Source organism: Ranitomeya variabilis, chromosome 1, assembly GCF_051348905.1.
Source record: "Ranitomeya variabilis isolate aRanVar5 chromosome 1, aRanVar5.hap1, whole genome shotgun sequence".
NCBI classification, from domain to species: domain Eukaryota; kingdom Metazoa; phylum Chordata; class Amphibia; order Anura; family Dendrobatidae; genus Ranitomeya; species Ranitomeya variabilis.
The window spans coordinates 384,560,243-384,585,051 of NC_135232.1; the positions used below are offsets into that span (position 1 = coordinate 384,560,243).

Consider the following 24,809-nt stretch of genomic DNA (forward strand, 5'->3'; position numbering starts at 1 on the left):
CCCCACATGTACTCAGCCTGGCTAGTAGCTGTAAATCATTCAGCTACGGCGATGAAAACTAAATTTCCGAACACTAACAAATACTCAGAAACCACCCGAGCGTACTCGGGAAAACTCGAGCAACGAGTATACTCGCTCATCACTGCTGTCTAACAATGCCTTGTGTACTATGTAACATTAGGCATTCTGTGTGCTGCTGCCTTGTGTTGTTGTATACTGCAATATTTTAATAGTGCATCTGGCACTACAGTGAGTCATAGCTAAAGCTTGTAAGAGGGTAACCTTACCAGCCTTTATCAAAGTGAGATAAAATACAAGGCCTTTAGAAAATGTAAAGTCTGCACTGTGTCACGGATGTGGTTTGTGGAACCACTGTGCCACAGACCGCAGAGAGCTTGGAGGGGCATGACTAAGTGAGCACTGAACTGTTCACTAGAGCCTCTGATGGTGAGGTTAGGCTTGGCTCCCGATGAACACCAGGTGCCACTCCAGGACAGACCAACGGACGTGCAGCTGCTGGACCCAGTAGGACAGACTGGATGGTGCAGCAGACAGAGTTGGTATCAGGGTGTAGCAGGCAGAGCTTGAATCAGAGTGCAGCAGGCAGGATCTGCACCAGAGTGCAACAGGCAGGATCTGTCCCGGAGTGCAACGGGCAGGATCTGCACAAGAGTGCAGCAGGCAACATCTGCACCAGAGTGCAGCAGGAACTGGTACACAACCTTACGCAACTTAGACTGCAGAACAGGAAGGTTGCTCAGGCACCTCACCAGTGAGGAGGAAGCAATATATACATAATCCCCCACAGCCATTGGCTGGGGAGGAAATGGCAAGTGCACGCATTGGCCCTTTAAGAGGGTGGGTGCAAGTGCGCAAGTGCCCTAAGGACTTGGCTGGGAGCTCGGCTGGAAGTTCTCCTGGATGCATGCAGAGCAAGGGGAAGGAAGTGCGGGTGAGTGAAGTGACACGCTGGAGACCCTCCCTGCCTGTCAGAACTCATTTTTTCACACAAGTCCTAAAAGTAGCCATAGAAGACCAAATAAAACAAAATTTATCAAAAACATCAGATTTCAATCTATGAGTTGACAATCAGGTGAGAGTGAACAACCTGCTTTTTTTTAACCCACGTATATTACCTGTTAAATCCCACTGTCAATCTCTGAGAGCACATTAACACGCTGTCATGATACCGCTGTTCACTGTGTCCTAAGGACACAGTGAGTGACAGCTCAGTCATCCTACTGATTGCATGCGTGTGCCAGGCTGTCAGGATTGTGAGTGACAGCTCTGCCATCCTGTAGTATGCAGAGGCATACTGGGCTGTCAGTTTTGTTCATGGGCTTTCCCTGCAACCCAATTAGGCCGTGCCTGCTGAAAGTCCTCCAGGTGTTACTCTTTCAGGGTGATTGCCTGACTATTTAATTTGCTGGATATGATTGAACTATTGCCAGTTGAAGCTTTTGCACTGTGGTGTGTGTGCTTTGTGCTCAGTATTCTTTGACTCTAACCTTTGTTTTCAGACCTTGGATTTAGCCTCTTACTGTTACACCATTCGCTCTGATTGCCTCTTTCCCTTGATGTTCTCTGAGCCTGACCTCAGACTTGCTCTTGACTATTCATTTGTTTTATCCCTTTGTCTCCCGTGCACTTCTCTTGGTTTTGACCTCAGACTCCTTGACAACCTCCTGACTCATGGATTATCTATGAGAATTAACTCCATTTCTCATTAAGACTGGGTATTACATTTGTCTCTTTTGCCAATATGTATCCTGTTTACACTATCAAGGTGGCGAATCTGATGCGTTGAATCATCACAAGATCAGTTGCAGGGTCAGGTAACTTGTTTGATGAAGACTTCCTATACCTCTCCACTGATGGCAGTGGCTGCAGTGTCAGTAAATCCTGACATGTAGTTGGTCTCTTCTGAACCTATAGTTGTCTTTCATGAGAAATTTTCATTAGAGAAAAAACAGTTTAGGGTGCTCAAAGAGAACTGAAAGTTATTGTTTACCCTGTGACCTCAGTCTTAAGGGGTGAGTTCCAGTGGGTGGGAATAAATAATGTCTCTCCTGTGAGGGGGTCCACAGACCTGGGCATTGTCTTTAGTCCCCCAGTTTCCAGAACGGGTTTCTGTCTACACCTTTTTTAACTCCTTAGGTGTGATTTATGATGAACCTGACAGAATCTGGGTCCTGGAGTCAAAGACCATGAGTCTGACTCATGGGAGCAGCACCGCCGAAGACTATACTACTGAATTCTGACAATGATGTAATGAAGCTCAGTGGATCAATGTGGCACTCAGCTGCTAATTCTATAGGGGCCTTTCTGAATCTCTTGAAGATGTTCTGTCTCTTCATGCTCCCCGATGTTCTTTGGAGGAGGCTATAAGCCAAGCCATACACATGGACAGCAGGATTCAAGAGAAAAGTTGTGAGCACCAAGGTGCCTTTTCCCTGGAACATATCCATATGCCTGAGATGGAGTCAATTGTCAGGACTCTGAACATTTTTATTACCTTTTGTGCATTACTGCCCTTTTCCAAGATAGCGTGTTTGGTCTCATATGCACTGTGTCTTCCTGTTATAAAACTCCACCCCAGCCTTCAGTCTGTGCTAGAGTATTCTGCCTTGCGGCCAGCTCCTGACTCTGGTGAATCCCTGGCTATATACCTGCTCCTGTGAACCTGTGTGGTTATCCTGCTACTCTGCTCTGAGTTCCTGCTGCATACACCAGTTTCCAGTAATCCTCCTTCATCTGCTGCTCGTGTTTACTTCCATCTGCATTTGCTGGACATGTAAGCTGTTGCTGCTCTGCTTAAACCTGAGACTATTACCCAGGCCTCCCTGGTTGAGCTAAGATATTATTTGAACTGCTTTATAAGCATATCTATCTGTGTTTGGACTAAAACAAGGACTTATTTGTGTCAAGTATCCTCAAGAATAATTGTGCTTCATAGACTTTCTGTGTGATTGCATTTTCCTCTGAAGTTCCCTATAGACTGTTAAGCTGCGTTTATTATTTACACCAAGTGTTCTGGACTTGAGTTTCTCTCTGCACCTGTTTGAATCACCGTGTGATAATATAGACTTTACCACTTATAAAACTGTGTCCTCTAGTTGTCTTGTTCCATGCAAAGGGTCTCCTGAGTTATCCCCTATAATTATTACATCAATGGAGGTTGGAGTTGCCAGTTATCATGCTGTTGAAAGGAAACGTCAGCACTAGTGATGGGCGAGCCTGCTTGCCACTACTTGGTGCTCGCCCAAGCAACGCAGTGCTCACGATGCTCGGAGCTCGACGAGTATTTCCGGCTTTGCTCAGCGGTAGTTTGGGTCACCGCCCTTTATCAACATGCAGGGATTGTCTGCCAGACATTGTAATGCCGCAGCCATGGTGGTTGTGGCATTACAGTGACTGGCTGGCTGCACAATGTCATCAGGTCTATATCAGACCTGGCACCGCCCTGCTCATCACAGTCAGCTCTGGAATCAGTCAGTGTAGGGACAGTTGCTGCTGAGATAAGTAGAGATTTTCAATTTATTAGTTAGGGTACCGTTACACAAAACGATTTACCAACGAACACGACCAGCGATACGACCTGGCCGTGATCGTTGGTAAGTCGTTGTGTGGTCGCTGGGAGCTGTCACACAGACAGCTCTCCAGCGACCAACGATGCCGAGGTCCCCGGGTAACCAGGGTAAACATCGGGTTACTAAGCGCAGGGCCGCACTTAGTAACCTGATGTTTACCCTGGTTACCAGCGTAAACGTAAAATAAAAAAAACACATACTCACATTCCGGTGCCTGCGTCCGCTTCCCTGCACTCCTCCTGCATCCTGTGTAAGCACCGGCCAAAGCAGAGCGGTGACATCACCGCTGTGCTCTGCTTTCACTTTACGGCCTGCGCTCACAGTCAGTGCAGGGAAGCAGACGGCCAGGGACCTGACAGACACCGGAATGTAAGTATGTACTGTTTGTTTTTTTTTACATTTACGATGGTAACCAGGGTAAACATCGGGTTACTAAGCGCGGCCCTGCGCTTAGTAACCCGATGTTTACCCTGGTTACAAGCGAACGCATCGCTGGATCAGTGTCACACACACCGATCCAGCGATGACAGCGGGAGATCCAGCGACGAAATAAAGTTTCAAACGATCTGCTACGACGTACGATTCTCAGCGGGGTCCCTGATCGCCGCTGCGTGTCAGACACAGCGATATCGTATGGATATCGCTGGAACATCACGGATCGTGCCGTCGTAGCGATCAAAGTGCCAATGTGAGACGGTACCCTTAGTGTGGGTATACCATCTGTAATACACAAATCCATCTCTACCAACAGTCCTTCTAAGGACTAATCAAGGTGTATATAGATATCAGTGCTAGATAGGCAGGCAGTGTATGTGGCAGACTTCATTGCATATAGCGAGAGGGTCCTGTCATGGCTCTAGACAGGAATTCCTTTCCCCATCCTGAGCTGTACGGAGTTAACTTTGCTGGCCTCCTTTTGGTTTGGGGAGGGCTATATTAACCTGCTCTCCTGTGGGGGTTTGTCAGTGATAGTGCTGTCCTCCACTGAGCAGCTGACCTTGCTATACCTGTGTATACCATTTATTCCCGTGTGCTTGCCTTGTGTTTGATCTGGCTTGTCCCTCGTTTTATGTCTGCGCTCTGATTCTGTACCTCTGCTATTTCTCTGGTTCTGATCTCCGACTTGCTCTCTGACTGCTCTCCTTGTCTGTGCCCTTGGTTACTGTGTTCCTGTCTGGCTTTCTGACTTCGGCTTGTATTTGACCATTCTGTAGTCTGTGCCCTTGGATACTGCGTTGCCCTCTGGCTATCTGCTTTTCTGACCACTCTCTCCCTTGCATGGAGCTTAGCTCCTTCTCCAGCCACTCCCCCTGTGATCACGTGTCTCAGGTCCTGTTAGTGCAGCTTGCTCTCAGCAGCAGCTATACACTTCTATTAGTTACTGCTGTCTCCCCATTCACTCCTCCTAGCATTCATTCCCTGGACACATTTTGTGTGTCCATCACAACACACACACACCGTGTGTCATTACAGGTCCATTCCAGTTCTGCCTGCTGCTGCTGCTTTTACACATATTTATATACATAGTCCCAGGTATCAGGGGCCAGGAATATTTTTTTTGGGATCTTAATCCTGATTATTTTCATTAAAACCAATCCAGAGCACACCCTGTTTCTGCTCCATTTGCTGTTTGGCACTGCAGAATACAGCCAGATCCTTTCTATATTACAGCATAAAAATTCAGGTATTTTAAACAGGGGTTTGGCCATCACATGGATTACACTCAGTGCATTGAAAATTCTTCCATTTGTGGCTTACTGTTAAATTTTGTTGTAGTGTCTTATATAAGACACCAGTTTGCTGAAAAAAAGGTAGTTACCTACAGGACAGCTATTTTAAACAGGAGTTTGGCCATCACAAGGATCGCCTATCAGTGCGGTCAAAATTGTGCCATTTCAGGCCTCAATTTAAACTTTGTTGCAGTGTCTTAGGCAACTTATTGACACCTGTTTGCTGAAAAAAAATATTTACTTACAGGCCAGATATTTTACACTGGGGTTTGTCCGCCACACGGATCCCCTATCGTGGCAGCCAAAATTGTGCCATTTCAGGCCATAAGTTAAATTTTGTTGGAGTGTCTTATATAAGACACCAGTTTGCTTAACAAAATAGTTACCTACCAGACAGCTATTTTAAACAGGGGTTTGGTCGTCTCACGAATCGCCTATCTGTGCTGTCAAAATTGTGCCATTTCAGGCCTCAATTTAAATTTTGTTGCAGTTTCTTAGGCAAGTTATTGACACCAGTTTGCTGAAAAAAAAATAGTTACCTACAGGCCAGATATTTTATACTCGGGTTTTCCGTCACACGGATCACATATAAGTTTGCTCCAAATTCAGCCATTTGTGCTGAATGTTGAAAATATTGTCCTCCATTTAAAATGGACAAGATGCGTGGCAAGGGATTGGGAAGTGGACATGATGGTCATGGTGAATGCTGATGCCGAGGCTGTGGGCAAGCTGAAATTGTGCCACAACAAACACTCCCATCTTCTCGCCCGACCATCCTGTCCCATTTACTAGGGAACCACAGCAGCACACCGCTATTGAACCCAGAGCAGTGTCAAAAGGTTATTGGTTGGATAGCGGAAAATGCTTCCAGTCACTTTGCTGCCGCCACCACCCTGTCTTCCACACAGTCAAGTCTGAGTAGCCGTAAGTCTGGTCCGCATATTCCTCACCCTGATCCTCCTTCCTCCCACCATGCTGAGTGCCCGGAGACAACTGATCACAGACTTGGACACTCTGAAGAGCTGTTCACTTTTCCATTTATAGTTTTGGCCCTCTAGCCCGGTCCACTTGAAGCATGGCAAGAGGAGATTGAATGTAGCGATGTCCAATTTTTGAGCAGCCACGGTCACGCGAAGGAGATGGTGGGAAAGTGTCACAAGAGGTGGACGATGATGAGACACAATTGCCAGAAAGTCAGAAGGAGGAGCAGGGTGTGGAAGTGAAGGATGAGGTGGTGGATGATATAGTAACTGACCCAAGTTGGCAGGAGGACATGCAGAGTGAGGATAGCAGCACACAGGAGAGGGAGGAGTAGCACCCCAACAGGCAGGAAGAAGCAGTGTGGTGGCCGCAGACAGAAGGCAGGCAACCATTCCCTGTAACACCAGCAGGACAGAAGTTGCTAGTTTAACTGTTAAGTCATCCAAGTCTGGTTGTTTTTTAAAGACTCTGCCTATAACCCCAAAAAGGCCATTTGCACCACCTGCCATGCCAGCATTCGCAGGGGTAGCAAAACTACCAGCCTGACCACCACCAGTATGATCAGGCACATGGCAGCAAAGCACCTGACTTTGTGGGCCGAACCACAGGGTCTAGGAACAGTGTCTGTGGGTGAAACCACTGCTTCTTCCCCTATTGTGCGTGCAAGCCAATCTTCTGTCCATGGCGCATGCAAAGAGGCCTCCTGCCCTGCACCTGTCATTGCTCCCACTCAACTAGCACCATCAGCAAGCATGTCCACGTTCTTATCCCAGCCCAGCATTCAGTTGTTCATACCCCAGTCCTTGGAACGCAAGTGCAAATATGCAGCCAATGCTGCCAGTATTTCTCCCGGTGTGCCATCCCCACATTACACAAGCACGTGTCCCACAATATTAGCCGTGCGCTCAATAATACATTTACTGAGAAATTCAACCTAAAAACAGACACGTGGACAAATGCTTGTGGGCAGGGACCGTACATCTCACTGACGGCACACTGAGTTAACATAGTGGAAGCTGGGACCCAGTCGGACCTTGGGATACAACACTTCCTCCCGACACCGAGGATTGTGGGCCCTATATCAGTTAGGGTTGCTCCCACAGTCTACAGCTCCTGCACCTCCGCCTCCTTCTCCTCTTCAGCTTCCATCTCCAAAATGACCACATCAGTCACAAGCTGGAAGCACTGCAGCGCTGCCTCAAACAAGCGGCAACAAGCTGTGCTGAAGCTAATATGCTTAGGTGAAAAACCGTACAATGCTGAAGAGTTGTGGACAGCTGTGAAAGAGCAGTAAGATCTGTGGCTGACACCGCTGAACCCACAGCCAGGCATGGTCGTGACAATGGCCAGAACCTGTGGTGGCAGCTCTGAGGCAAGGCGAGCTCACACATGTACCATGCCTGCCCCATGTGCTAACCTCCTGATTCAGCGTTTTCTCAAAACCTACCCGGAGCTGCCAGATCTGCTTGTCAAAGTATACCGCCTGTGTGCCCATTTTAGAAAGTCAGCTACAGTGTCCGCCGCCCTTGCGTTCTTCAGCAGCGTTTGCAGCTTCCGGCTCACTGACTGGTGTGTGATGTCCCCATGCATTGGAACTCTACACTGCAGGATTTGTGAGCAGAAGAGGGCAGTTGTTGACTACCAGCATTAACAAGGCCATCGGTATTCAGGTCAGACTCCACACTTGAGACCTCAGGAGTGGACTTGGATGTCAGACATATGTACCATCCTCCAAAACTTTGAGGACTCCACCAAGATGGCGAACAGCGATGATGCCATAATTAGTGTCACCATCCCACTTTTCTGTGTTCTGAAATGCTCACAATCAAAGAGGATGCATTACAGGTGGAGCACGATGAGATGGAGCAAGGAACCATACAGGGTGATTACACACAGCCCAGCTTCATCTCATCCCAAAGTGGATTGGGTGACAATGAGGAAGAGGAGGAGAGGAAGAACAGGAGCTAGTTTCAGTTAGATGGTACTACAAGCACAACCGTCATACAGTCTGGTCAGCATGGATGGCCTGAGGACAGGGAAGAGGAGGAGGAGAGCATGGTCAGTAATCCTCTTGGTGAGGACATGGGAGTCTTGCCTGTGAGCAGTCTGGCACGCATGGCTGAGTTTATGTTACGCTGCCTTTCCCGTGACCCTTGAGTTCTCAAAATTTTGAGTGCCAGTCATTACTGGTTGGTAACACTTCTAGACCCACGCTACAAGGAGAACTTTCTTTCTCTTATTCCAGAAGCAGACAGGTCTACTAAGATGGGGCAGTACCAGAGGGCCCTTGTTGCGGAATTATTAAAAAAATTCCCATGTGAAAACGCTGGCGCAGAGGTCACAGTTCGTTGCACAACCAAGGAGTACAGGTGAGAGAGATACAACTCCAATCCAGCAGAGGCAGGGGAACACTGGCACAGTTCTCGGAGAGTTTTCTTAGACCCTCCCATCACACTGGTCTTGAGGCACGGGGTACTCTCATAAGGAGTGCAAAGTTTGGGAAGATGCTGAGGGACAACCTTGTTGACCATACGAACGTCCTCCGTGATTCCTCTGTGCCTTATAATTATTGGGTATCCAAGTTGGACATATGGCATGAACTGGCTCTCTACGCCTTGGAGATCCTGGCCAGCCCTGCCGCTAGCGTCTTGTCAGAGAGGGTTTTTAGTGCCGCTAATGGAATTATAACAGATAAGCGCATCCGCCTGTCAACTGAAAATGCTGACAGGCTGAGTCTTAAAAAAATGAACAATGGCTGGATTGGGCCAGACTTCTCTACACCACCGAATGATAGCAGCATAACATAAACTCAAATCCAGTGTCTTTTTTGGGAGGTTTATTCCCATGCACCTCTTCACACCCACACCTGGGTATACGCTTCCTGATTTTGACTATTTGCTGTGGTCCTCCTCCTTCTCCTCATCCTCATCCTACACACCAGATCACCAGGGTGACCGTGGTCCGTGATGCAACACCCACATAATTTTTTTAAAGGGTTTTTATGATGCCCGTACCAAAAAATGGTTATACAGTATGTTCGTCTATACCCCCCACAATACTTTGAAGCAGCGACCACAGTCGCCTCACATGGATGCACTGCACATAATCTGATCTACATATGCAGCAACCAGGTGTGATGAACACATAGCAATCTTACACACACACACACACACACACACAATGTTCAGATACACATTAACTATCACTAGTGTTGAGCATTCCGATACCACAAGTATCGGGTATCGGCTGATATTTGCTGTATCGGAATTCCGATACCGAGATCCGATACTTTTGTGGTATCGGGAATCGGTATCGGGATCGATATTAATGTGTAAAATAAAGAATAAAAATAAAAAATATTGATATACTCACCCTCTGACGCGCCCTGGTTGTAACCGCCAGCCTCCGTTCATAAGAATGAGCGCTTGAAAGTCCTTAGATGACGTCGCGGCTAGTGTTGAGCAATACCGTCCGATACTTGAAAGTATCGGTATCGGAAAGTATCGGCCGATACCGGCAAAGTATCGGATCTAATCCGATACCGATACCAATACAAGTCAATGGGACACCAAGTATCGGACGAAAGAGGAAACTCTCCTTCAGGCCCTGGGATCCATATCAATGTGTAAAAGAAAGAATTAAAATAAAAAATAGGGATATACTCACCCTCTGACGAGCCCTGGACTTTACCGCTGTAACCGGGAGCCGTTGTACCTAAGAATGCGCGCTTGAAGGGCCTTAGATGACGTCACGGCGCTCTGATTGGTCCGTAGCGGTCACGTGACCGCTACGCGACCAATCACAAAGCCGTGACGTCACCTAAGGTCTTTCAAGCGCTTGAAATACCTTAGAAGCGCTTTCCAGCGCTTGAAAGACCTTAGGTGACGTCACGGCTTTGTGATTGGTCGCGTAGCGGTCACGCGACCGCTACGGACCAATCAGAGCGCCGTGACGTCATCTAAGGCCCTTCAAGCACGCATTCTTAGGTAAAACGGCTCCCGGTTACGGCGGTAAAGTCCAGGGGCCGCCGGAGAGGTGAGTATATCCCTATTTTTTATTTTAATTCATTCTTTTACACATTGATATTAATCCCGATACCGATTCCCGATACCACAAAAGTATCGGATCTCGGTATCGGAATTCCGATACCACAAGTATCGGCCGATACCCGATACTTGCGGTATCGGAATGCTCAACACTAGTCGCGGCCTGTGATTGGTCGCGGAGCGGTCACGTGACCGCAACGCGACCAATCACAAGCCGTGACGTCATCTAAGGTCTTTCAAGCGCTTGAAAGACCTTAGATGACGTCGCGACCTGTGATTGGTCACGGAGCGGTCACATGACCGCAACGCGACCAATCACAAGCCGTGATGTCATTTAAGGACTTTCAAGCGCTCATTCTTATGAACGGAGGCTGGCGGTTATATCGGTAAGGTCCAGGCTGCGTCAGAGAGGTGTGTATATCAATATTTTTTATTTTTATTCTTTATTTTACACATTAATATGGATCCCAGGGCCTGAAGGGGAGTTTCCTCTCCTTCAGACCCTGGGAACCATCAGGATACCTTCCGATACTTGGTGTCCCATTGACTTGTATTGGTATCGGGTATCGGTATCGGCGATATCCGATACTTTTCGGGTATCGGCCGATACTATCCAATACCGATACTTTCAAGTATCGGACGGTATCACTCAACACTAACTATCACATGTCCTTTTCCTTACAGCACTTGGTCACAGCAATAGTAATTACCTATAAAGGACATGCTGAACTGAATTCTGATTCCTCACGCAGCATCCAGGTAATGCTAGACACAAGCCAAACATATATGGTGGACACATGACATAAAGAAGGCAAAAATTGATATATGTGTGGGTTTTTTTTTCCCTTTACAGTACTCTACCACAGCGACGGCTGTCGCTATTTATGGATGTGCTACATTTAATTTAGCCACATTTAATCTTGCCTCCTTAAACAGCATTCACGTAAATGTGGAACATGGAATTTAAACGAACAAAGATATCTTGAATTTATTGGGCACAGCTCTTGGCTGGCCGCATTTTCCTATGGATAACACATTGCCTGGTTAATACTTGTGACTTCTTCCTTAGGTATTTTCCTTTTATCATCCTACAAGCTTATTTGAAGCACACTGTCTTATCCTTCTGAACCAGGTGCCACTCGGATTTTTTTCCTACCCTATAAGCACTAAGGAGCACTCATATCCTTTACAGTTATAAGAACTATATTAATACCATGTGCACTGCTGTTTATTCACACCTTTCCTTAACAATATCGTATACTCATGACTTCTTGGTATTTTGTCTGGACCAAATATGGTCTTATTGTTCTCTACAGCAGCGACAACATTGTGTACTGCCATGACAGAATGTAACTCAATATGGTTCTAATTATGTCATTTATGAGAAAAAGCATCATATGACCGTTCTTAGTTTATTTTGTTTACTGTTTTATTTCATTATTTTTCTTTTCTGCTTGTGTATTTTAGCAAGATACTCTGATGAAGGTCCAACGTGAGACCGAAAACGTTCAGTTATTTCTTCTGTATTATGTCTGGAGGCAAAATGAATTAAATTTCCTCATCTTTCATCATTTTGAGTGCCAAGTTTATTTTTGCTCAGGGGTATATGTTTGTCAGCCCATACACTTAGTGCATGGGCATTACAAATATAGGACACCGGCTCCTTTGTAATGGGAACATTTTTTATTAGGCTCTCCAAATTTGGGCCAGTTCAAGCATTCACTGCATAGGCAAACAGTATGGGGACCCACACCGTTTTGAGTCTTCGCCCCCTGTTATGACCCCCAGTACGGAGTGGGCTGCTTTCCCACGGAACCTTCCATCCCCTGGTATCTCTCAACCAGTCCAACCAATTCATCTGCATTCCGATGATCAGTCTGGGCAACTCAAGTCGGTATGGGCCTCGGCAGGGCACAAACCTGTCCATCACCACCCATTCAACCATCTGGCAGACATAGAGGACTCTAGCTGCAGTCACACCTAGACCTGGTGCAACAGGTCAAACATTTGGGAGCACGATGCTTTGTCCCAGTGATACACTCAACGAAGAACCCGCTAGGCCCTGAGAGTCATTGTTACCCCCAAGTGTGCAAGAATCTCCGTTTTTAGCTTGCCATACTTTAGCGCCCTGCAAAGCTAAATCATAGTATGCTTTCTGGGGTTACCCCATCAAGTATGGTGCCATTACCTGTGCCCACAACTCTGGCAGGAGTTTCTCCCTGTTGGCAACCCTTTCAAACACCGTCAGGAAAGCATCAACATTGCAATTCTCCATTGTGGATTCTTCAGCCTCAACAATGCAGTCCTCAACTGCACGTTGTTCAGCTTCAACAATGAAATTCTTCACTGCAGTTTCTTCAGCTTCAACATTGAGATTCTCCACTGCAGGTTCTTCAGCTTCAATATTGCAATTCTCCACTGCTGGGTCTTCAGCATCAACACTGCAATTGAGTGCAGGTTCTTCAGCTTCAATATTGCAATTCTGCACTGCCGGGTCTTCAGCCTTAAAACTGCAATTCACCAATGCAGGGTCTTCAGCCTCAAAACTGCAATTCTCCAATGCCGAGTCTTCAGCATCAACACTGGAATTCGCCAATGCAAATTCTTCAGCCTAAAAACTGTAATTCGCCATTGCTGGGTCTTCAGCCTCAAAATTGCAATTCGCCAATGCCGGGTCTTCAGCCTCAACATTGCAATTCGCCATTGCCGGGTCTTCAGCCTCAACACTGCAATTCACTGCATAGGCAAACAGTATGGCAGTACCAACTTCCTAATAGTGGGAACATTGCTTGCAGGTGGCCCTCCTGTATGTCTGTTCAAAGGGTTATTGGGGTGCATCCAAATTTGGGGCAAGTGTTACATTCACTGCATAGGCAAACAGTATGGGAGTGCCGACTTCCTAATAATGGGAATATTGCTTTCAGGTGGCCATCCCGTATGTTTGTTCAAAGGGTTATTGTGGTGCATCCAAATTTGGGGCAGGCTTTGCATTCACTTCATGGGCAAACAGTATGGGAGTGCCAACTTCCTTATAGGTACATTGCTTTCAGGTGGACATCCTCTACGTCTGTTCAAAGGGTTATTGTGGTGCGTCTAAATTTGGGGCAGGGCAAGCTGTTATGATCCCAGTGGCTTAGGATCACAAATCTAACCAGCTAAGTCAGAGACAATAGGACGAGCTCTGGGGATGTGGTAACTGGACTGACCGCAAAGCTGATCCTAACCAAACACACTAAAGGTAGCCGTGGAACGTTTCCTGAAATCCTAGACGTCTCTTCACGGCCTGAGAAACTGACTACCCCTAGAGATAAAGTAAGACCTCACTTGCCTCAGAGAAATAACCCCAAAGAAATAGAACAGCCCCCCACAAATAATAACGGTGAGTTAAGAGGAAAAGACAAACGCAGAGATGAAACAGGTTAAGCAAATGAGGCCCGCTAACACTAGATAGCAGAAAATAGCAAGGGATCTGTGCGGTCAGTAAAAAACCCTATACAAAAATATCCACGCAGAGAATGCGAGAACCCCCACACCAACTAACGATGTGGGGGGAGCAACTCAGCACCCCAGAGCTACCAGCAAGCAAAGAAATCACATATTAGCAAGCTTGGCAAAACTCATAATATTCTAGGAACATATTGAACACAGATGAGCAAGAATAAGCAAACAGAACTTAGCTTCTCTTGAAGAGACTGGTAACGGATGTAGACAGGAGCAAACAGAATAGCACTGAATACAACGACAGCAGGCATAGACTGAGATTCCAAGTGAGCTTAAATAGAAAACCAGCCCACAGATAACGAGACAGCTGATGCCAGTCACAAACCTGCAGAAATACAGCACTCACACAGTACCACTTGTGACCACAAGAGGGAGCCCAGAAATAGAGTTCACAACAGCAAGCCTTTCATTCACTTCATGTGCACAGTATGGGAGTATCACCTTCCTAATAATGGGAATATTGCTTTCAGGTGGCCATCCTGTGCGGTGCATCTGTTCAAAGGGTTATTGGGGTGCGTCCACATTTTGGACAGGTCAGGCCTTGCATTCATTTCATGGGCAAACAGTATGGGAGTACCAACTTCCTAATAATAGGTACATTGCTTTCAGGTAGACATCCCCTGTGTCTGTTCAAAGGTTATTGTGGTGCATCTAAATTTGGGGCAGGGCAGGCCTTGCATTCACTTCATGGGCACAGTATGGGAGTATCACCTTCCTAATAATGGGAACATTGCTTTCAGGTGGCATCCTGCATGTCTATTCAAAGGGTTATTGGGGTGCATCCACATTTGGGGAAGACCTTGCATTTACTTCATGGGCAAACAGTATGGGAGTACCAACTTCCTAATAATGGGAACATTGCTTTCAGGTGGCCATCCTGTACGTCTGTTCAAAGGGTTATTGGGATGCATCCATATTTGAGGAAGGCCTTGCATTCTCTTCATGGGCAAACAGTATGGGAGTACCAACTTCCTAATAATGGGAACATTGCTTTCAGGTGGCACTCATTTACATCTGTTCAAAGGGTTATTGGGGTGAGTCTAAATTTGGTGCAGTTCAGGCCTTGCATTCAATGCATAGAGAAACAGTATGGGAGGACCAAAATGACTAATAATGGGAACATTGATTTCAGGAGGCCATCTTGTATGTCTCTTCAAAGGGGTATTGGTGTGCGTCAACATTTTGGGCAGCCCTGCCAGTCACTGCATATGTAACAACAGTGTCACGGAGTTACCACGACAGACCAGTGCCAGAAGGCCGCAGCGTCTGATGGCTTCTGCTTCGCCGCTGAGAAGAAGCACTTCTCCGGTGTTTTAAATGTGTTTGTTTTGTTTAATGTCACGATAGGACTGGCGAGTAAACTGGGACCAGGTGCACCTTTCCTGGCCCTAGCACTAGGGGATGCCCTAGCTCGCCTTGTTCCCTGGGATACCTCAGATGGCAAGGATGCCGGGGCCTCCACATTTGCCCTGTCTCCTAGCTGTAGCCCTGCATCTGTCCCCCTCCCCCACCCAGGGAAGAGAGATGCTACTGTGTACCGTAGTAAACCAACCCGACAGACAGAGGAACAAAGACAAGGGTAAAAGAAAATTCAACTCACACAAAATATACTCTCACAAATAACAGAGATATTCACCAGGGTATGAAGAATGGGGGAAGAAAATGAGGCTGATAAGGATGAGGAATTTCCAAGCATGAAAACCAAGCAACAGTCACACAATAAACTCCTCCAGCTCTTCTTATTTACACCAGCTCCTCTCACTCCAGGTCTAAGTAGCAAGTGTTAAGTGACACTGTTCCCATCGATTTCGGCAATGTTTAGTCCATCTGCAGACTGCCGGGGGAGGGGGCCACAGTAAAAATGCTCAAGTTTCCCATAGACTTACATTGGGCTCGTTGCTCGGGTCAAGCACCCGAGTATTCCAATTTGCTCGACCTGAGCAACGAGCACCTGAGCATTTAAGTGCTCGCCCATCACTATTGTTTTCCTGTTTTGCCCAAAGGGCTGTGTTTATTTTTACTTCACCACGGTTTATGCCGCTTATATTATAAACCAGCGAAGATCTTAAAGGGACAACGTACCTCTGTGTACAGCTGAATGAGCTGATCTACCACAGGGGTTAATGCCCTTGTACACATTCGATATCTATGAGCACTGATCAGAGGGACTTCATTTAAACAGTCATTCTGTGCTGACAGAGTCCTTTAAAACCTAAGTTCCTTGCCCTCTGTGGTATACTCGCCTTCAGGCGTCTTCACCATTTTTCAGCAGCACTCCTGTCCCCCTGCTCCATCTTGTGCATGTAACTTCTGACTGTCCGGAAGTCAGAAGTTGCATCAAAATGCTTTCAATGCAATTCTATTAGAGCCAGAACAAGGCCCGAGTAAGGTTCTCATAGAAATCATTTGGTAATGGTGTGGTGGTATTTGTTCCTTGTATGTGGTATTATTTGGTCACCACGTTGTGGTACTTTGTGGTCTGATCTTAAGTGGTGGTATTTCTCCCTGGTATGTGGTATTATTCAGTCACTCTGTGGTGGTAATATGTGATCTGGTCATGGTGTGGCAGCATTTGTCCCCTGTATGTGGTATTATTCAGTCAGTATATGGTGGTAATTTTTGGTCTGGTCACGGTGTGGCGATATTTGTTCATTTTATGTGTTATTATTGGTCTTGGTATAGGGGATTGTGTTGTGTATGGAGGTCACTTATCCCTGGTATCAATAAGGGGAAGATTCTTGATTTCCAATACAGATGAAATACTTGGAAGTTTATAACCTCCTTGTCCTGTGACTATTGCACAGTAGAAAAGATGCACTTACAGGGGTTCGCCTGTGAAAAAAAGTAACCACCTATCCTACGGCCATGTTCATATGTTTTTGGTCAGTATTATACATCAGTATTTGTAAGCCAAAACCAGGAGTGGGTGATAAATACAGGAAGTGGGGACATGTTTCTATTATACTTTTTCCTCTGATTGTTCCATTCCTGATTTTGGACAAAACAAAAGCTGCTAGCTATGTATGTGATCTGGTGTTAGACAGGAACTGTTAATGTGTGACTGGTGAGGACGTGGTGCAGAAATAGTTTTTCCAAGTGTGGGCAGTGGGACTGTGGAAGGTTCAAGGGGTGGAGGCGGAGCTGGGTAGAGGCTGGGTGCAGTCTCAAGGGGGCCCGAAAATGTTGCCAGTATGGGGCCTTGAAATTCCTAGTGGCCGCCCTGGTTCCATCACTTTGTGTCTGTGTGGGAAGCCACAACGTAACCTCCTCATCTTCCTCCTCCACCTCCTCAGCTGAGCTACTCAGCTGCGTACCTCTGGGTTCATACCAAGTGGGATCTACAAGCTGATCATCATCCTCTTGTCATGTTGTCTTTTTTCTTTATTGCATAGTATACCATACTCACAATGCTACTGTGTTAGCGTTTTCTTTTCCTTAGTTTGACTATGCTGCTAAATCCCTATATATCGAACTCTTTTCTCTGGACAGGTTGGTGTGGCAACTCTGCAATAATGATAAAGCTTTGAGATATGATTGATTTTTCACCAATTAATACGGTCACAACTGGGAACTTGATGATTATTTGTAAATACACTGTGCTAGCTAATGTGTTAATATGATGTTTTGACATCCCCCCTTTTCCCTTTTCTGTACACTCACCCAACCTTCATCTAGTTCTGATGAAGGTCCCCAATAGGACTGAAAACTTTACATATTAAAATAAAAAGGAACTTAATTCTCAAGAAAATTACCGTCTGTGTACCAAGTTTATTTGACACTGTGCTGTACAGGCACACCCTACTTGGGCACCTCATCCTATAATTCAAGAGTGCCATAAATTAACCTGCACTGTAAAAAATACGACTTGGGGACCCTTCTATTCTTGATAACCATCCTTGCTGAAGCTGACAGCTGAGGGTTGCAGCCCCCAGCTGTGAATTTTGCCTGGCTGGTTATCAAAAATACAGGGCAACCCACACAGGCTTTTTATTTAAAGTACTTATTACCAGCGCAGAAGCGGCTAATGAATACTCCCATCAGCCGCTTCTGCTCTCGCTGTTATTAGCGGTAGCAGGTGTCGGATGATGGGATCAGTAGTCCCATCAGCTGAAACCAGTAAACTTTATACCTCCGATCATAGCTGAGCGCTCACGCTGTCTTCTGACAGCATGGGAACAGCGGCTCTCTGACCGGCGGGGATATTTTCACCGCCGATCAGAAGCGCTACGCTGGTGTTTCGCCATACTGTCACACAGCGTGGGAAATATCGGCTTTTGTGCTGTATATGCTCAGTTATATTCGACGATTAAATCGGTGAATATTGCAAATTCGGCGATCGTGTATTGAAATATTCGCTAATTTCTACCCACGGGTAACATCCAGTCCTCTGACTGTTACAGTCCGGCTCAAGAACCGAGACAGTGAAAGGGGGAAAAAAAAAGTGGCTCACACATCGCACTATGCCTTCCCGCACCATCTGTTCTGTAAATACATTGGTGGAGGAGATTATCGCTCCATTTACCACATATCAGCGTGTGAGACAGCAAATGCGATAACGCCACTCCTTTGCATATGCTCTACAGGAGGGTCAGTGCACTGAAAGCCAGAGTAGAGTGCTGTGGGAATAGGAGCGTAGTGGAGATGTTTTTTTCATATGCGTATGGGAGGTTTGCTCATGTATAAAGGGCTATTTGGTGGCTCAGACATCATTAAATAGGCTATGTGGGGGCTCATACTGTTTATAGGGAACTATGTGGGGGAGCATACTGTTTATAGGAGGCTATGTGGGAGCTCACTCTGTATATAGTGAGGCTATGTGGGGGCTCATACTGTTATAGGGAGGAATGTGGGGGATCACTGTATATAGAAGATTATGTGGAGGCTCAGACTGCATATAGATGTATATAGGGGCAATGTGGGGGCTCATACTATGTTTAGCAGGCCAGGTGAGTCTCACACAGTATATATGAGACTATGGGGGGCTCATACTGTATATAGGGGATTATATGGGGTCTCATACAGTTGTGCTCAAAAGTTTACATACCCCAGCAGAATTTTTACATTCTTGGACTTTTTTCAGAGAATATAAATGATAACACCAAAACTTTTTCCCAACTAATGGTCAGTGGTTGGGAGAAACATTTTATTGTCAAACTACTGTGTTTTCTCTTTTTAAATCATAATGACAACCCAAATCATCCAAATTACCCTGATCAAAAGTTCACATACCCCATTTCTTAATACTGTGTATTGCCCCCTCTAACATCATTGACAACTTGAAGTCTTTTGTGGTTGTTGTGGAAGTTCTTTATTTTCTTAGATGGTAAAGCTGCCCGCTCTTCTTGGTAAAAGCCTCCAGTTCCTGTAAATTCCTGGGCTGTCTAGCATGAACTGCATGCTTGAGATCTCCCCAGATTGGTTCAATGATATTGAGGTCAGGAGACTGAGATGGCCAGTCCAGAACCTTCACTTTGTTCTGCTGTAGCCAATGACAGGTCGACTTGACCTTGTGTTTTGGATCGTTGTCATGTTGGAACATCCAAGTACGTTCCATGCACAGCTTCCGGGCTGATGAGTGCAAATTTGCCTCCAGTATTTGCTGATAACGTGCTACATTCATCTTTCCTTCAACTTTGACCAAGTTTCCTGTGCCTTTGTAGCTCACACATCCCCAAAACATCAGCGATCCACCTCCGTGCTTTACAGTAGGAATGGTGTTCCTTTCATCATAGGCATTGTTGACCTCTCTCCAAATGTAACATTTATGGCTGTGGCCAAAAAGTTCAATTTTGGTCTCATCACTCCAAATTACCTTCTTCCAGAAGTTGAGGCTTGTTTCTATGCTGTTTTGCGTATTGTAGGTGAGATATTTTGTGGCATTTGCACAGTAATTGCTTTTTTTCTGGTGACTCGACCATGCAGCCCATTTTTCTTCAAGTGCCTCCTTATTGTGCGTCTTGAAACAGCCACACCTCTAGTTTTCAGAGAGTCCTGTATTTCAGCTGATGTTATTTATGGGTTTTTCTTTGCATCCCGAACAATTTTCCTGGCAGTTGTGGATGACATTTTTGTTGGTCTACCTGACCGTGGTTTTGTTTTACAGAGCCCCTGATTTTCCATTTGTTAATCACAGTTTGAACGCTGTTGATTGGCATTAACAATTCCTTTGATTTCTTTTTGTATCCCTTTTCAATTTTATACTGTTCAACTACCTTTTCTGGTAGATCTGTTGACAATTTTTTTGCTTTCCCTATGGCTCACAATCCAGAAACGTCAGTGGCTGGATGAAAGATGCAGGAGTCTGTCTGGATCCCAGAAACTCACTCAGCTTTTATGCACACACACTGTTTACAAGAAAACAGGTCACAGGTGAGGATGTTACCTTTAGTAGCCATTCAAACCCATTTGTGTCACCTTTTGTGCATGTTATCAGGCCAAAATTACCAGGGTATGTGAACTTTTGATCAGGGTCATTTGGATGTTTTGGGTTGTCATTATGATTTAAAAAGAGAAAACACAGTAGGTTGACAATAAATGGCTTCACCCAACCACTAACGATGAGTGGAGAAAAAGTTTTGGTGTTATCATTCATATTCTCTGAAATAAGGCCAAAAAAGCAAAAATTCTGCCAGGGTATGTAAACTTTTGAGCACAACTGTACAGTATATAAAAGGGTTATGTGAGGGTTCATACTGTATGTAGGGAGCTGTGGGGGGCATATACTGTATGCAGGGGGCTGCTTGAGAGCTCGTATGGTTAATTCTGCACAATATTAAGTGATAATATTAATATAAAATAATAATTATAACTGTAATTAATATGTTGATATTAACCCTTTCATGACTGGTGACGCAAATCCGTCATCCACCCAAGGCTATTATCAAATTTAATCCCACTGTCAATCTCTGGCCAGAAGCTAGTCATAAGATCTGCCCATCGGTGCCCCTTTCAAATGAACAAAGGGCGCCGATGGGTTGTCATGACAGCCAGGGGTTTGCGGAAGACCACAGTGTTTGTCATTGTAAATCTCCTATGAACCATGACACGAGGTGGGCTTTCATTGATCATGATTTCTGCTACACAAAGCACTGCTATGTGTACCACAGGCAGTCGAATGATTTCAGGTTCAAGTCTCCTACGAGGACTATCGAAGTCAGTAAAAAGTAAAAAAAAAAAAAAAAAAAATCTTAAAAAAGAGAAAAGTTCAAATCACCCATATTTTCTCCATTCAAAATAAAACAATTAAAAAAGACACATATTTGGTATCACTGCATTCAGAAATGTCCTATCTATAAAAATATAAAGTAAATTACTCAGATCGGAAAATGGCGTAACAAAAAAAAAAATAAAAACAACAGAGTTATGCTTTTTGGCACCCGCAACATTGCAATAAAATGCAACAGGCAATCAAAACATTATATCTACCCCAAAATGGTTTAAATAAAAACATCAGCTCAGGCCACAACTAATAAACCAATCTCCAGCCATAGATCCTGAAAAATGGAGACGCTATGGGTCTCGGAATATGGTAATATAAGGGAATTTTTTTTTATTACAAATTTTGGATTTTTTTTCCACCACTTAAATTAAAAATAACCAATATATGTTTGGTATGTTTGGTATTTGTGTACCAATATCGTACAGACCTGGAGAATTATATTGGCAGGGCAGTTTTAGCATCTAGTGAACATGCTAAATAAAAAAAATAAATAAATTGTGAAATAGCACTGTTTTTGCAATTTCACTGCACTTTGGTTTTTTTCCTGTATGTTTTATGGTAAAACAGTTTATTCAAAAGTACAAATCATCCCACAAAAATCAAGCCCTCAGAAGGCTATTTTGGCAGAAAAAATTAAAAGTTATGATTTTTGGAAGAAGGGAAGGAAAAAACGAAAATGAAAAATGGAAAATCGCCCATGGGGTGAAGGTATTAATATTGAGCAGAATTAATTTCAACTTATTGGTTTGGCCCTCCACAACAGTTATGGTCTCTCATTTGGCCCCTTGAAATAATTAACTGCCCACCCCAGTGAAAGAAACATTTTGGGTGCTGTAGAGAGAATGGCAAATCTTTGCAATTCAGATTCACCAGTTCTGCAAAATTTTCCTCAAAAATCAATTTTGCAATGAACGTATTTGTTGTGAATCTTAGTACTGCAAAGTCTCTATTTGCCCCCCAAAATATGTGTATAATACATTGAGGAAACAGAAAGAGGTTTATTTATTTTAAATTGAAGACGCAATGAATTTTCAAATACAAACAAAAAAAAATTATCCCTTTTTAGAATTGGAAACAAATTTTGTTATGTCCCCCACGACTTGGGAATCATACAGTATTTTATTGTTGCATTGTCTTGCTATGCAATAAGGTTTGCCATTTAGAAGTTTGTCCTCCCTGCTTCCCTGTCTGCCTCCCTAGCTCTGATGTCAGTAACCCCTCCCTTCTTCTTCCTATTTCTGGACATGTCAGCCATGTTATCAAGCTCATGTCTTTGAATCCCTGGTTCAGTATAGTCTTTTTTACCTACTGTAATTGTTCATAACTACAAGAATTCAGCTTGAAAGTAAATAGTGATGAGTGAGCACTAAAATGCTGGAGTGCTCAGTACTCGAATCGAGTAGGTCAGACAATCGGATGGACTCGACTCGTGTAACGAGAATAATTGAACTCGATGAGAAACTCAATTTTTTCTGGAAAACCCTAACAGGAGGTCTGTGGGTCAGGAAAATTGCTGAAATGGATGGAAAAAAGTGCTGAATGGAAGGAGAACAGCGTGAGGAATATTCCTGGATTAATCTCTGACTCATAGGTCGCTGCTGGGAACAATGTTGTCAAAGTAATACGCCATTTTTACAGATTGACAATAAAACATACAAAACCAAAAATAAAATGCATTTTACAGGAAAAATTATTAGGACACATTCTTTCCTGTACAATGACTTCTATATAAGGCAAACTTAAAAAGAGAAAAAAGAACCCCACCACTCCACCCCTTAATAGTTGGGCCATCTCTCACTGTATTTTCCTGTCAGGTATGACTACAGTAGATGACATAGGCCGCAGGATGACCCTGTAAAAGGAGGAGTGAGGGCAGCAGGATGACCCTGTAAAAATTTTGTTCAAGGGATTTCATGATTTCTCTGCAAAAATTTTGAGCGAGAGGCGCATGATGACCATGTTGAAATGATGGAGTAGGAAGACAAGAAAAAGAAGAAACCATGAATCGTATACCCGTATTTGAGTGAGAACTGAAGGTGTGCAGAGCAATACACCAGAAAAAAGGAACATTTGAATTGGCTTTAGGTAATGCTTCTGTCATCCGGCGAGGTTGAGAAGTCTGGTCCAATCCAAGAGTTGTTTATTTTGAGAGGAGAATCAACCTGTCAGAAATTTCAGTTCAAGCCAATCAGTTATTATGCCCCAAGCGGTACTAAAAACCTGCTCTGACAAAACGCTAGCTGCAGGGCAGGCCAGCACTTCCAAGTTGTAGAGAGACAGTTCATGCCACTTTCTCAGCTTGGATACAAAATAGTTGTACGGTACAGAGGAATCACAGAGGATGCTGGTATGGTTTTCAAGGTACTCCTTCACCATTTCAAAAACTTTTCCCGTCTTGTCAGGCATCCGGGACTGGGCGCTGGAAGGATCTAAAGCAACTGTCCCAGACCTCTGATAGTGTATCCCCTGCCTCTGCCTCTGTTGGACCTGGTGTCTCCCTCATCCCTGTTCCCTGGTTACCCTCGGATATGACCTCTGCCGCCAGCGTTGTTAGATTGGAATTGTACTAATTGTTTGACTGGGGCCTTCTGGTACTGCACCATTTTACTAGCCCTCTCTACCACTAAAAGAAGAGATATAAAGTCCTCCTTGTATGATGGGAGAAACGGTTGAATAACCAGTAATCAGTGTTGGCCAAAATGCATATAAAGCCAGGGTCACGGGAAAGGCATAAAGTCAGCTATGTATGCCATACTCACAACATGCAAAACTTCCTTGTCCCTACCAAAAACACGAATCTCCATCTCCTCCTCCCTCTACTCCTCCCTCTCCTCCTCCTCTTCAACCCATCCAGGCTGAATAGATAGGATGAAGTTGGTGTGGGTAGTACCCCTTGTAGTGCAGGCAACCATCCCATTCCTCATCCTCCTCAGTTTCCTCATCCTCATTATCACCCAATCTGCAATGAGAAGATGAGATGAGGCTAGGCTTGGTAGTTGTGGCCGACCTATAACAAAAATTCTCCATTAAATGTCACCTGCTTAACCCAGCAGGAAGTATGGCGTCTAACAATCAGTAAAATTGACAAACGGGATTGGCGTATAGCAAATGTGGTGCCAATATTCAAAAAGGGGACAAAAACTGAACTCGGAAATTATAGGCCAGTAAGCTTAACCTCTACTGTGGGTAAAATCCTGGAGGGTATTCTACGAGATGCTATGCTGGAGTATCTGAAGAAGAATAACCTCATGACCCAGTATCAACATGGATTTACTAGAGACCGTTCCTGTCAGACAAATCTGATCAATTTCTATGAAGAGGTAAGTTTTGGACTGGACCAAGGGAACGCAGTGGATGTAATGGACTTTTCAAAAGTTTTTGATACGGTGCCACACAAAAGGTTGATACATAAAATGAGAATAATGGGGATAGGGGAAAATATGTGTAAGTGGGTTAAGAGCTGGCTCAGGGATAGGAAACAAAGGGTAGTTATTAATGGAGCACACTCGGACTGGGTCGCGGTTAGCAGTGGGGTACCACAGGGGTCAGTATTGGACCCTCTTCTTTTTAATATATTTATTAAAGGGAACCTGTCACCTGAATTTGGCGGGACCAGTTTTGGGTCATATGGGCGGGGTTTTCGGGTGTTTGATTCACCCCTTCCTTACCTGCTGGCTGCATGCTGGCCACAATATTGGATTGAAGTTCATTCTCTGTCCTCCGGAGTACACGCCTGCGCAAG

The 24,809-nt window shown here is 44.9% G+C and overlaps 1 protein-coding gene across 1 annotated transcript in view; it reads right to left on the minus strand.

Moving 5' to 3' along the window:
• LOC143760690 (transmembrane channel-like protein 2-B) overlaps positions 1–24,809 on the minus strand; it is a 255,526-nt gene that overhangs the window by 204,378 nt on the left and 26,339 nt on the right. The window lies entirely within an intron of this gene.